This window comes from Zootermopsis nevadensis, unplaced genomic scaffold, assembly GCF_977971745.1.
Source record: "Zootermopsis nevadensis isolate Lab colony 2312 unplaced genomic scaffold, Znev_1.0 Znev_ptg000021l, whole genome shotgun sequence".
NCBI lineage: Eukaryota > Metazoa > Arthropoda > Insecta > Blattodea > Termopsidae > Zootermopsis > Zootermopsis nevadensis.
Genome location: NW_028259153.1, coordinates 11337235 through 11343936, shown reverse-complemented (window position 1 = coordinate 11343936; position 6702 = coordinate 11337235). Strand labels below are relative to the sequence as shown.

Here is a 6702-nt window from a genome sequence, read left to right as displayed (position 1 = left end):
CGCTTACATTTCCTAACCTGTTAATCTCGGCGATGCACAACAGACAAACGGCCTGCAACCCCAAAGGAACATCTCAGAAACTTCACCAATAACTAAAGTAGCTCTAAAAATTACTACAGCTGGCAGCCTTGAGTAAGGTGTATGATATGAGGTTTCCACGGCGGTGAGTATGAAGATGGCTGTCTTTTGTGTTGTGATGTGTAGTCTGGTAGAAGTTTACCGACGTTTCAGAGGTACTTGAGCCTCCATCATTTCTCTGATGTGTACAGTACTCATGCAAAGTGTTTAGTGCACATATTAGACGTGTATATTTAAACAGATATTAATGTATACAGGCAGCAAATGCTGTTCGTATGAATCCAAACCCCAATCACCAAGGCGACAGAGGTTGTGCACGGCACCTTACCACCCACAACAAACAATTCACACAGCCACAATCTGCATTATTTTGTCAAACTTCAGAATCAGCACTTTAAAAGTCTTCAAAACTTATTTTGAGAGATCAAACCTGGAGCCTTGAGAAAGCTCTTTGGTAAGTAATCACGTAATTAGTCAGAGTTCACCTTCAGTTATTCAAAGAATGTTTCTAATTATATGTATAGCATCTTTCTTGAGAAGATAATTGTTTCATCATCCTTGATTTAGTGGAGGTTAAAAATTATGAAGAACACAGGATAGCTCACTTAATTGGGTGACTAGGCTGCAAGCTGGATGACAAGTTTGACTGACAGGTACAGAAATTTTTCTTTATGCCAATTCATCCAGCCTTCTGCTATTAAGCATTGGATCCAGACTCATTCTAGGAACCACCCAGCCTCCTATCATATTAGTACTGGCCACACTTCTGCTGAAGCTGACCACTCATCGCAATTTAGTGATGTCATTAAGAATATGTGGAACTGTACCTCCACTCCCTATATGTCTTCGTGGAGTCAAGCTTAATTAATCATATGGATAAATCTACCTTTGTGAATTATGATGCAAATTATTATATGTTCTGCATACAAATATTACTTCCTTTTATGTCTAAATATTCTCCTTAGCAGTTTGTTGTGAAACATACTTAATCTTACTGTTACGGGTTTCCTGTAAAATGATGCATGAAGTCCAGAAGCTCGTTAATAAGAATTGTTTCAACCTGTCAAAACTGATATGCTTTTCTTCCTTTAATTATTAACAGATAAAATTATACTTAATTCTCTCTGAACTGCATCGTCACAAGCATTCCCTGAATTTAACCTCTTTTTAATTTAACCAAGAAGTCATTAACTACAATATTATTTTTAAGTTCTTGGCCTCAGAAATGTATGTTTTAAAGATTCCAGCATCCATCATAACCAATGACATTAGTTATGTAATGTGCTATTTTCACTTTCAACAGTCTGCAGTCTGATTTTGGAAACTCATAACATCTCCTCAGTGACAATGGACCTATAGATGAAATTCTGAAACACCTATTAAAATACTTACCTAACAGAAAGGCAGATGGTGTCCATGGAATGACATCAATGTATGCTTGTTTTTGGGAGACTGCATCTCCACCAATACAAACATGGTATTTGTGGGTTATCGGGACACATCGCTTTAAAAATAGGTTAGGTTAGGTTAATGTGTGTGGATAAATGACATATACTTGAAAGTTATTGTATTTTATTTCAATAAATGACAAATAATTATATTTTATGTCGATATGCATGAGATGTTAATTGTTGTTACAACCTGTCTCCGGAGGCCAAAATTAGCTTATAGATTTTTTAACATGGTACCGAACAGCAATAAATAACTGAACGAGCTAACAGATAACAACAACCGAGTATACGGGTATACTGATACGCATGCGCAGTTTTTCGTCCCGATAACCAACAAGTACCCAAACTACAAATAAATTGTAGATGTACAATATCACGAAGGTAATTGAGCGATGTTGCCTTCAAAACTTTTTGTTTTGTGTGAGTGCTACGTATTCTCCATGATGGAGATGGGGCGTAACAGAGCGATCCATTAAGAAAATGTGCAGAAAGAAAGAAGTAACTAACTATATTTCTCTTAAAATAGGACTCTGTGCAATTCTACAGTGAAGTGATGACATATCTCAGGTGAATTGAGGGTAAAATTATCATGTTTTTTTTTTCATTCTGTTTAAAATAACTCGTGGCTCACAAGTCAAAATGAGCATTCACAAGCAAACTGAATGCATACTTTAACTAGCGACTTTAAATACCTTGCGGGCTGCTACGTTTTTGAGCAATGATAAATGCATTCAACCTTTATTAATTTACATTCGTAATACATTCAAGTCATACACACAACCATAATACTTAAATATATCTCTAAAATCAATGTTAATTCTTTTCAAAAGGAAAACTTCTATCACCAGTTTTCACAGGTTAAACATATTTCTCTTTCTAAACATACTCAAATCTTGAACTATGATAACAATTTAAATTTTACATCGCATCTCGTAAATTAAACTTAATATCATCACTGAAGTCATATAGCGAAATATAATTTATGTGCCTAAGTATATCATTAACATATGTTCCATGCTAGGAAAATGAAAGCTACCCTCACAACTACAGCAATTCATCACAGTTTTATAATATATCATCAGTCTCTCATACCACTGGATATTAAATTTCATTATTACAATGTCGTCCCCTCCCCCAAGCGGCAACATCACTTACAAACGAGATGTAGTAACAAACTAGCTTTCAACAAATTGATTTCTGTAATAGGAATATTTTTACATCGATGTTAATTTTTCGTTAAATTAACGTAAATTGTTAATTATCATTAAACACTATTGCGAATTTTACAACAAAATTCTGAAGGGCTTGTTTAATAGTATATACATTTACATAATAGACAAACATTCATGATGCAAATTACTATTTTAGCTGTTATAAAAGCGATGCTTATCTCAATGTAAGTGAGAAGAATGAAAATTAAATTAACAAGACATTTAAATGTTCCTATCACGAACAAGAATAGAATGTATTGGTTCTTCATTACAATTTGAATAGTCAGAATGAGAAATGTCCAACGTGGAATCTCGGCACCTGTTAGAAATCTGATTGTGTGGGCAGAATTCAGGAAAATATGTTTAGTGATGCACAAAATTATATCTCTTTACAACAAAGTCACTGATCGCTATCTACAATTATCATTCTGTTAAAAAAGTCCAAAAGAAAACAATGACCTAAGGAGAAAATAAAGATAATGTATTTTGCTTATAAATTATCAGCTGGGACTTTCTGCAGTGTTATTGTCCGTATTCAGAACTTCGATTCGATTTTGTGGCGAAAACAAAGGTCACTCAGAAAAATTTTACACACTTTTTTCTCAGAATAAAAAGCTGAAATCTGGTGTACAGTTACTTGCATACCTCATTAACTTTTTGTTTCCCTTGTCAGAATCAATGGAAGCCAAGTTTAAGCTCTCTTCTACAAATTTCTCGTGAGAAAAAATGTGAGGTAAAACTTGTGTATTTGTCATTGTATACATATTACATTTGTAGACGTATCGTAGTGTGGATGGAGTACATTACATTTATGTATAAGCTAACAGAACAATTTCTTGGTATCGCCTTTTGTTAGACGTGACGCCAGTCGCATTCGCCGTCTGATTCAAAAAAGACTTTACAACTTTTAAAGTGTATAGAAATGTATTCAGAAGGCTTACAGAATCGGTTGAGGTATCATTTTGTAGCAAAACAAATCAAGTTTGACTCACGTTGTGCTGTAGTACCGAATTCCGTCACCGCAAGCGCAAGCGGCAGTGCATTTGAAAATGGCTCGAAAATTTTCTCATACCACAGTTAGACGAAGATGACCAAAAAGGACGCATTCACTTCCAGCAAGACGGCGCACCACCTCACTACCTCACAGAAGTCCGGGATTTCCTCAATAACTGTTTCCCAGGTCGGTGGATTGGTCGAACAGGGTCGATAGCATGGCCACCTCATTCTCCAGATTTGACACCACTCGATTTTTTCTTATGGGGTTTCATTAAAGATCGTATGTTCCACCCTTACCTGCCAATCTCACTGAGCTCAAAGCTCGAATCACCGCCGCAGTTGCAGAAGTGACACCGGATATGCTGGATCGTGTTTGGCAAGAAATTGAATTCAGGTGGGATGTCTGCCGTATTACCAATGGCAATCACATCGAACCAAAATGACTGTTTGAGGTAAAACTTGATTTGTTTTGCTACAAAATGACACCTCAACCGATTCTGTAAGCCTTCTGAATAAATTTCTATACACTTTCAAAGTTGTAAAGTCCTTTTTGAATCACCCTGTATTTTCAGGAAATGATCAGGTACATATAATCTCCTCTTAAATACGATACTGTCTGTGGTTCCGTTATAGACATGTACGGTTCACGTTATGTTTGTGTTTTTAGCATCTGCAGCGGCAGAGGCACAGGGATTCCTTTACCATTGCGTCCGGCAGTGGGATTGACCAAATCTTGTATAAAAATGATTCTTGACCTTTGTCCTCAACCGCAATTCATCGTGACGTGAAGCAATTTTCAAAGTGTAGAGTGCGTGGGGTTTACTGCACACCTCCTATGTGCCATCACGGGTTCATGCTTAGGCAGAATGACAACTTCAACACTGATAAAACGAAGTCTATTTTAATGGCATAATTTGCTAGCTTCGTTTAATGCCGAAGATGGCAGTCTTCTGGGTTATAGCGCCGTGTAGTTTGGTAGAAGTTTGCCGACGTTTCAGAGGTCTCATCGCCCTGTTGATGGGGGCAGTAAGGATCTCAGAAACGTCAGTTAACTTGTACCAAACTACACGGTGTTACAACTCAGAAAACAGCCATCTTCGTATTCACCGCCGTAAAAACCTCAGATCCTACTTATATTTAATCTAATGTGTACTTGAATGTATTTTTTAAGAATACACACACCTATTTGTTGTTATAAATATAATTTACTTGACTCTAGAAAAATAATGGTGATGTTCCTTGTGCTGGAATACGCCATACAGACGTATGGAGTAGTGGAGGTAGAGCTACACGCATTCTTAAGCTCGACATTAGATGGAAGTGAGCGGTTAACACACGCCTCGGTCGCTTTACCACCTAGAAAACAACCCGGCGCCCATTGGACAGGAGTGTGATTTGGCCTCACAGCCGGTCTGGACATGTGAAGAGAAAAATCCTGTCGTGCCGGGAATCAAACCCCGGTCGCCCACAGCCTAAGCACTGTTGACTGAGATATTACGCCTCAACTTCGCTGTCCTGCATAAACTACCTAAACGTCAGAACCGGGATATATCAGGCAATATAATTTATATGTAGGGGTCGAAAGACGAGCAGGATTCGATTCCCGTCATGGACAATGATTTTCCTCGTGGTCACCACTTCCAGACAACCTGCCGTGTTCACAGAATATTTTCCTGTGAGCAGACTGGCCGCAATTGCGAATCTGACAGCCGACATCCACTTAGAAGCAATGTTAAGGGCACAGACAGCTTTATGCAGTTCTTATAAACAACAAATAAAACAAGACAGCGGACTCGCTCAAGCAAATTCAACTGTGGACGTAATTTGGTTTGTAACAACGAATATAATGAGTCTCCACACACAGGTACGACAATTAACAATGACTTTGTGTCTGTGGTTGTCTATTCTAGAGACTGAACAGACATAAATAAACCTGTTAAGAGATGATGAAGAAGCATTTCATCAACTAGCGAACAGAATACTTCTCGGTGTTCTCACAGAGAGGCTGTCTCCTTTTAAGCCTGAAACGGGGGGACAGAAGAGAAGTCTATAAATCTGGCAAAAAGTGATATTTTGTATGTCTTACAATCAATTAGATTCTTTGGTTAACACGACTACTATCCTAAGCATTGACAACAGAATGGTATGGAAACTGCAAAATAATGCATGGTTGTAGCTTCATTCTATGAATGGGGAAAAGTTAAGCGTAGATGGGAGGATAATATTAAAATTGATCTTAAGGAAACAGTTGATAATTAACCTTCAGGTTCATATAAAAGGCTGGGATTTTCTTTAAAAGTAGCTTTAAGCCTTAATTCAGCCCCACGCGTAAATTTGCTTAATTAAACACTTTACAGTAAATCAGCAGCTGTCAAGACTAGGCTAAGCTACGGACTGGACGACCGGGATTAGATTCCCGGCAAGGACAGAAATTTCTCTGCTCCACAGTGTTCAGGCCGATTTTGAAGTCTTCTCTTCCTATCCGTTGGTTACGGGAACAGTATTTCCCCGGGGGTTACTGTGGCCGAAGCGTGAAGCTGACCGCTGACATCCATCTAGTACAGAGTTTAAAAATGCGTTGAGCTATACCTCCAGTCTTTCGATGGGTATTTATTTTGAAATAAACTTGAAGATTTGCAACATAATATTAACTTAATATGAATTAAGGGTGCAACTGTGTTCAGATGTGAAATGTAGACTGGATTCAGCTGGCTCAGAATATGGCCCAAGGGCGGGTTTATGTGAAACTGGTAAAGTACCTTCAGATTATATACAAGACATAAATGTCTTGATCAGTTGAGCGACTACAGGATTTTCAAGAAGGGCTCTGCAATATGACGTAGCTAAATTAAAGTGATGGCGAAATTGATCAAGTCAGAATTTTTCCCCTCATTGTGAGTCAAGCTTAATCTGTTAAGAGTAAATCGCGATGTTGTTTCATTTCATTATATAAACTATACAGTGAC

The 6702-nt window shown here is 37.7% G+C and overlaps 1 long non-coding RNA gene across 1 annotated transcript; it reads left to right on the top strand.

Moving 5' to 3' along the window:
- The first annotated feature begins 177 nt into the window (after positions 1-177).
- Positions 178-6381, top strand: LOC110827121 (uncharacterized). The gene is made up of 2 exons (XR_015536240.1): positions 178-532; positions 1382-6381. It is a non-coding gene; the product is annotated as an uncharacterized LOC110827121 (long non-coding RNA).
- The last annotated feature ends 321 nt before the right edge of the window (positions 6382-6702 follow it).